The sequence below is a fragment of the Leucopleurus acutus genome (assembly GCF_964270905.1).
Source record: "Leucopleurus acutus genome assembly, chromosome: 20".
NCBI classification, from domain to species: domain Eukaryota; kingdom Metazoa; phylum Chordata; class Mammalia; order Artiodactyla; family Delphinidae; genus Leucopleurus; species Leucopleurus acutus.
The window spans coordinates 23,677,546-23,685,900 of record NC_139162.1 but is presented as its reverse complement, the minus strand read 5'-3'; positions in this window follow the sequence as shown (position 1 = coordinate 23,685,900).

Here is an 8,355-nt window from a genome sequence, read left to right as displayed (position 1 = left end):
TCGTGCCCCGGTCCGGGAAGATCCCACACGCCGTGGAGCGGCTGGGCCCGTGAGCCACGGCCGCTGAGCCTGCGTGTCCGGAGCCTGTGCTCCGCAAAGGGAGAGGCCACAACAGTGAGAGGCCCGGGTACTGCAAAAAAAAAAAAAAAAAAAAAAAAAAAAAAAATTCACTCTGTTGATTCCTCTATCATGTGTTTCTTCTGAATAGTGGTTAGAAGCACAGACGCTTCATTACTATTTCCTGGATTCAAGTTCAGACTGTACCGTTTATTTGATGTGTGAACTATATAGCTTATTTGTTGTGAAGCCCCTCTAAAATGGAAATAATACAGAACTTAGCTCATAAACCTGTAATGAAGAGCAACTTCATACATCAGAATAGTTTCCAGTTATAGTAAGCATTATGTGGGTTCTGGCTGGCATTACAGATCAGCATTTACCTATCTTGAAAACGCAATTAACTTGGTTTTCTTTTCATAATGCTATGACAGGGCTCTTAGAATTCTGAGAAGGCACTGGGAAATGAGTGAAAGAGGAAGGAAGCCAGCACAGAAGTCACCTTTTTACATTATTTATGTATCATGCACATGAAAGTTAGGCAAGAGTGAAGACATCCATTTGTTTTCTTGCCTTTGATAAGTTCACGAACGTTAACATATTATGAACGTTAACATATTATGCCAAGCAACATCTGTCTTTTCTATTCAATATCTTTCTTCTGACCAAGTTTCTGTATGTTTTTCCGGATGTTTACAGACACATAAATGAGGTCTTCAGACCATATTCACTGAAAAAGGATGCTTGGGAGAGGAGTGGAGACAATGAAATATTTCTGTTAAATGCTAAATAGTTACCATGAATGGGAACAAGAAGTTTATCTTATTCATTTTCTTTGAAAACCCTGTGAGTTATAGAAACTCATTTTGCCCTCGTGGTAGACATAGGAACCATATCTTATTTGCCCTTTTCCAAAGAAGGCATCATCTTCAACCTATTCATTTTTTTCGGCTATATCTCTTAGAACAAAGAAACAATTACTATTTTCTTTGAGACATTTTCCAGTCTAGATCCTTAGCAAGCCCTGCTGAATCAGAATCAACACTTCTCTGTAGAGAAACAGAACTCTGGCCACACTTCTGGAACCAAAGAGACATGAAAGTGCTTAGTTCTCTTAAGTCTCTTTCTGGAATGAACTTCCCTTTCTCCTTGTCTGGCCAACTCCTGTTCTTCAATGTTTAACTCAGATGTAATCTCTTTCAGAATGCTCTCCCAAACCTCTCATCCCCCTAGGAAGGAGTTCGGTATCATTTGTGATGCTCTAGTCATTAGGGAGGCTACCATCAGCTTGGCACTTAATGTATTTATTGTGCCACTGCCATTATAGTTGCTTATAGAGCGATGGTGGAGAGGCAGTGGAGATAATTTTTCCAGAGTAGAAATGGTTAGCTGGTTCTTCCAGGGGAGCCAGCTCTCCAGCGAATGCCTGGCATTTAAAAATTAAATTCCACTGAGAAGGCTTCCAAAACCCTATTGTCTCCCTTGCTGAGTTATTCAGCTCCTTTCTTGAGTTCACACTGCAATTTCCCCACCTCCACCAGAGCTGTTACCATCCGATGTCTATAATCTATTTACAAGTCCTCCAGTACAAGTCTGTAAATTCTTCGTGGGCAGCGGTTTTCTCTTATCCATCTCTGAATCTGTGGTTCTTAGCAAAGGGCCTGACATATAATAGATGTTCAATATATATACCATGGGCAGAAAAAAAAAAAAAGAATGGATGCAGAATGTAGGGAAGTTGAAGCTGCAGAAAAAACGTGTGTTGGACATAGCAGTTGGAACCTCTGTCTTCCTAACCCCACATGTGAAATATTCTGAGACATCAAATTCTCTTCAGGAATGCAGGCGTGGGGGGCGGCACACACAGTTGGATTTTTGTATTGCTTTCAACACTTGCTGTCTGCTACCATGATTGCTGGAAAGCATATGCACGCTCTCAGAAGGGATATTCATCCATAAGTGGTTCTGCACACACACACACACAAATTTAAATTAAATCTGTAATTTAAAAGATCAATGCAGAACAAAATCTGCCATATCCAACATGAGCAATAGATGAAAGATGTAGTGAGAGGTTTTATTTCTCAATGGAAAATGGGTGTTCCAGTGAGGACTGGCTTTCTTCATTTAGTTATCCTCTGCAGCTCGGTACTTTCATCATTGTAAGAAGCAACTGTGCTCAAAAGACCTCTTTGCTAAAGTGCCTGTGGGCTCCCAGTGCCACTCTACATGCAACTAACCTCTATATGCTACCAACTCTTAATGATGCAACAGAGCCATGTCCACCTGAGCTCCCATAACCCAGCTGACCAAATAAATGGGTCTTTGATAGCAAAATTATTTCAATTTTTAAATTTTGCTTCTGAGTAAACACAGAGTGTTTTATTATATGTCATTGATTTATATTACATATATCTTCTCTACTTTTAATATGCCTTCCCAGTTTAATTAACCTAAAAGTAACTCATGCCTTTATTTTCCAAGGACTTTTATTGTGGTTGTTTTTGTTCCAGCATTTAACTAAAGACATATGTAAAAATGTACAGGCATACCTCGGAGATATTGCAAGTTCAGTTTCAGACCACTACAATAAAGCATGTTACACGAATTGTTTGGTTTCCCAGTGCATATAAAAGTATGTTTACATTACCCTGTAGTCTACTGAATGTGCAAAAAACTATGTCTAAAAAAAATGTACATGCCTTAATTTAAAAATAATTCACTTCTAAAATATGCTAACCATCAGCTATCTGAGCCTTCAGCAAGTCGTAGTGGTAACATCAAAGATCACTGATCACAGATCACCATAACAAATATAATAATGGAAAAGTCTGAAATATTGCAAGAATCACCAAAATGTGACACAGACTCGAAGTGAGCAAATGCTGTTGGAAAAATGGCGCCAGTAGACTTGCTCTACACAGGTTTGCCACAAACCTTCAATTTGTAAAAAAAACAAACACACAGTTATCTGCAAAGCACAATAAAGCAATGTGCAATAAAACGAGGCATGCCTATATGTCAAAATTTATGAGATTTACAGGAGTATCAAGGTTTTGTTAGAAACAGAAACTCTGAAATAATAATTTTAATACTTTCAGATAAATATCTGGTTGGAAACATTCTATTCAAAAGAATAGTTTACATAATCCTGTGAAAATTCTCACATTAGTACTTTCTGAAAAACTACCATAATTATGGCTACTAATAATATGATTATACATTATAATAAATGTCAAACTAGGTTGTATATGAAGATGGACTTATTTTTCCCCCAATACTTATCTCATAATAACTCAAAAGAAAACAATGATTGAAGGGATTTTTACATTACTACATGCCCCAGATAAGGACAAATATGCAATACAATGTTTTTCACATCTAGAGGCTTCAGAGGAGAATACGTCTAAAGAAGCTGACAAAACACCATATATTAGTTCAAGAAGGGGGGGTTCGAGAGTAGTAATTTCCCAAGTGTCTGATTTTTGGTCCCAAAGTTCTCTACCACTTCCAGATGCTCTGTGCATTTGGAGGCAGGGGGGTTGTTAAACTTGAGAATGTAAGCCAATAATCATTTATTTGATAACACTCACCTATGTGCAGCAGAAGAAAATGTTTTGTTGCAAATCTGTGCACCTGGTTTCTTTGTTATGATCTTACATTGCACTAGTTCATCTCAGAAAGGAAGTGACAGTTGCTGTACAACTAGACTCCAAGAAATATGCTTGTTGAGTGTTTTAATAGAAGATATTTTAGGAATTTTCACACAAATTACCTGAAGAATTTTTAGAACACCCTAAACACTCTCCCTGCTTTTCACCTTCTTGGTGCCTATCAATTGTGTGTAAGCGAGGGATCTGTGAAAAATATATGAATCTACTGATAGATTACAAGTCATCTGTGAACCTTCAGCAATGTATGGCAAGTTGTATCTGTCTACAGTTTTTAGGCGAAAGCTTTAATTATATTTCTATTGACCCTCCAAACAGTAAATCCTACTAAAAGTATATCTAACATTTGAGTGGTTCAAAGAGACAGACTGGTATTTATTAATCACCTATTGCAGGCCAGGCTCTTCACATTCATTAATTCATAATATTTTCACTGTGGTATAATAAGGTAGTTGGAATTACTTATGTTTTACAATTTAAAATGTTAGACTTCAGGGGACTTCCCTGGTGGTGCAGTGGTTAAGAATCCGTCTGCCAATGCAGGGGACACGGGTTCGAGCCCTGGTCCAGGAAGATGCCACATGCCACAGAGCAACTAAGCCCGTGCACCACAACTACTGAGCCTGAGCTCTAGAGCCCGTGAGCCGTAACTACTGAGTCCGCATGCCACAACTACTGAAGCCCGTGTGCCTAGAGTCTATGCTCTGCAACAAGAGGAGCCACTGCAATGAGAAGCCCTCACACTGCAATGAAGAGTAGCCCCCACTCGCCACAACTAGAAAAAGCCCACATGCAGCAACGAAGACCCAACACAGCCAAAAATAAATAAATTTTTTAAAATGCTAGACTTTGAGAAGTTATGGAGTTTATATAAGTCATACAGCTAGGATGTGGCAGTCCAACTCATACACATCTTTCTCCATGATGCATCCATTTTCTGCTAAAATCTACTGCCACCCACAGAAGAAATAATCATTTAAAATGGGTTTCTTGTGGATTTTTATTTTTCTTTCATTGTTGACTAACAGATATTCTGTGAAGAGAATCCTGTATTGTACTTGTTCTTTAAGAGACTCATTATTTGTTTTTTGACCATTTATATTTGCAAGGGTTTGTTTTATTAACACTATCCTCAGCCTCTATGTCTTCTGACCACACCATTCTGTCTGTGCATTATTCAGGCCAGAAATTAATCATCCCATTCCACAAATGATGTTATGACTCTCATTTTACTGAAATGCTTACCCAGTGTTGCTCGGCTTAACGTGAATGTTATACCGCTGGTTGGGGACGACTGGTGAAAGCCAGAACTCAAAACATGTGACCTACCAGAGTCAGACTAAAAACGAGGATGAATACTGTAGCACCTCATTTTGACACAAAACAAGCATCAGGGTGTCAAAGTTTAATTTGTACTAGGACCGGCTTTGTGATTTTTTTAATCTCTATTACACTTAGCCACTTGACCCACAGGAGACAAATAAAGCCACTCCTATAACTGGCCATGAGAATTGAGGAGCTTTTTGGTGAAAGTTTTCTTCATCTTGTCTCAGCAGGTCTTAGGGATTTTCCACCTGCTCTGCAGTAGAGTAAGAATATTCCTTTGCTTTAGGTAATGACGAAGGATGTCATAAGTGATACAGTATCTCAAAAGTTGATTTCACCTTCACTTGTGCTTTCTATTCTAGAATAGAGTAGCTCATTTTCCTAGCTTATACTAGTATCATTAAACACTGTAATTGCAAACCAAGTGACTTCTGGCAGTCACTAATTTCTTACATCAGTTACACATAAAGAGAACAGATGGAAATAGTTGCAACACTCAGAGGTCCCCGTATTTTTCTGTTAGCAGGCCTAAGCACCCGTAGAATTTATAATTCCTTATTTCACTACCTCCTGGATCTTACCCGAAGACATATCTCTATTGCTACAGCAGGATCAGAGCTATCCTTCATTTGCACAGGAACTTTCTCTAGGCAGAGTGGAGTCAGAATCTCACGAAAGGTTAGCTCAGGGGGCATGCTGATGGTTATGGCAATGGTGAATACCTTGCTTTTATTCTTTCTGACCTCTTAGATTTCCTGCTGTCTTTTCACAGCTAGTCCCAGGTAGTCCATTCTGATGCCCTGCACCTTTTGAATAGTTTTGCTTAGAAAGAATGAAACAATTCAGCTGGTATTTTCATCTAAGGGATGCTTAAGGCATAGGGTATTTTGAGGAGGTATCTTGACTTCTTTTGTAAGACTATTGACCGGTATCAAAATGTCAACATGCATCTCTTTTGTTCCAGACTTGGGGATGGATTGCCAGATATTTACTTACCAAGAATGATATGGGCTATAAGATTCTCAGTGGCCAAAAAAGAATACACACAAAAAAATGAAAAAAGCACAGGGGTGAAATTGATGGGATTTGTCTCTGACCATAGGTCTTACCTAGGAGGGGTGGGGGACCTTTCATAGGTTGAGACAGGAATCTGGGTCTTTAACCTTTGCAACTGTAGGATTTCAGTTTCTCTATCTAAAAACATGTGCACTCTCTATTAGAACGGAAGTAGACTGTAAAGGTCTGCTAATTTCTTGTTTGTTTTGATTTGTTTCTTTTGTTTTCTAAAATCATAAAATAATTCTCTAATGACACATAACGAACCTTTGGCATCGCTCTAACCTAAATTTTCCCGGATGTCAGCCTAGAATTTGAATTTTTTTGCACGCCGTGTTAGTGATAATATTTAGAAGATGCTTGGTCAAGTTTCACTATTATATGCTTTCACAGAATGGTAATCCTTTCCTTTATAGCAAGCTTATCAACTTTTAGTTTTTCACTTACTGTAGAGATACTTGATCAATACCTGTTTCCCTCAATTGACCCTAAATGTCACAAAATCTCCACATTTGTCTTTCTGTTCATCTTTGTAAACAAAGCCTGGCACTATCAGACAAAAAATTTGGTTTCTCACTAATATTTTTATATTAAATTTTTAAAAATTGAAGTATAGTTGACGTACAATGTTATGTTAGTTTTGGGTGTACTACATAGTGATTTTTTTTTTTTTTTTTTTTGCGGTACGCGGGCCTCTCTCTGCTGTGGCGTCTCCCGTTGCGGAGCACAGGCTCCGGACGCGCAGGCTCAGCGGCCATGGCTCACGGGCCCAGCCGCTCCGCGGCATGTGGGATCTTCCCGGACCGGGGCACGAACCCGTGTCCCCTGCATCGGCAGGCGGACTCTCAACCACTGCACCACCAGGGAAGCCCCTACATAGTGATTTGACATTTGCATACATTACGAAATGATCACCATTGTAAGTCTAGTAACCATAAGTCCCCATAAAGAGTTATTACAGTATTTCAATAATATCTTTAAATGAAAACGTGAATGTCTAATGTTTTTTTAACTTCTCTAAGCCTTGATTTACTCATTTATCAAATAGTTTATTGCTCTATACCTGCTGGGTTTTTAATAAAGAAAGCAAAGTATTTCCACAAAGAGAGCAGTTACTCAATGAAGGTCCATTTCAATACATCAAAGAATGTCTATTATGACACTTCTATGAAAGTTGTCTCTTGCAGACTTATTGTACAGATAGAGTATAAACAAATATCACTGAATACCTACCCTATAAAGCACACAATTATACACAATAAATACTCAATAAACATTACAATGTTACGTATGTTTCAACAAATTTGGCTCCTTTAACTTTTCTCTTCAGCCAAATGATGAAGACAATGATATCAATATTTCTGTTTATTATTATTTTTATCCAACGAAAGAAAGTAAATCAATTTGTGTGTTGATTTTTCTGACACGGAGCAATCATCCAAAGAAAATGTCCCCCTTCACATTGCCTAATGTCAGGGGTTGTACATAAGAGATGCCATCCTTGCCCATTCCAGAATCTATACATCATATCAGAGTACAAGAAAGGATTTTATTATCAACTTCAACTGTACATTACCAGATGCATTTTAACTCACGGACATTTTCTTTCCTTTTTATTTTTTCTAACACCTTTATCGGAGTGTAATTGCTTTACAGTGTTGTGCAAGTTTCCGCTGTACAACAAAGAGAATCAGCTACATGTATACATATATCCCCATATCCCCTCCCTCTTGCATCTCCCTCTCTCCCACCCTCCCTATCCCACCCCCCTAGGTGGTCACAAAGCACCCAGCTGATCTCCCTGTGCTATGCCACTGCTTCCCACTAGCTGTTTTACATTTGGTAGTGTATATATGTCCATGCCAATCTCTCACTTCATCCCAGCTTACCCTTACCCTTCCCCGTGACCTCAAGTCCATTCTTTACGTCTCCATCTTTATTTCTGTCCTGCCCCTAAGTTCTTCAGAACCTTTTTTTTTTTTTTAGATTCCATATTTCTGTGTTAGCATATGGTATTTGTTTTTCTCTTTCCGACTTACTTCACTCTGTATGACAGACTCTAGGTCCATCTACCTCACTACAAATTACTCAATTTCGTTTCTTTTTATGGCTGAGTAATATCCCATTGTATACACGTGCCACATCTTCTTTATCCATTCATCTGTTGCTGGACACTTAGGTTGTTTCCGTGTCCTGGCTATTGTAAATAGTGCTGCAATGAACATTGTGGTACATGACTCTTTTT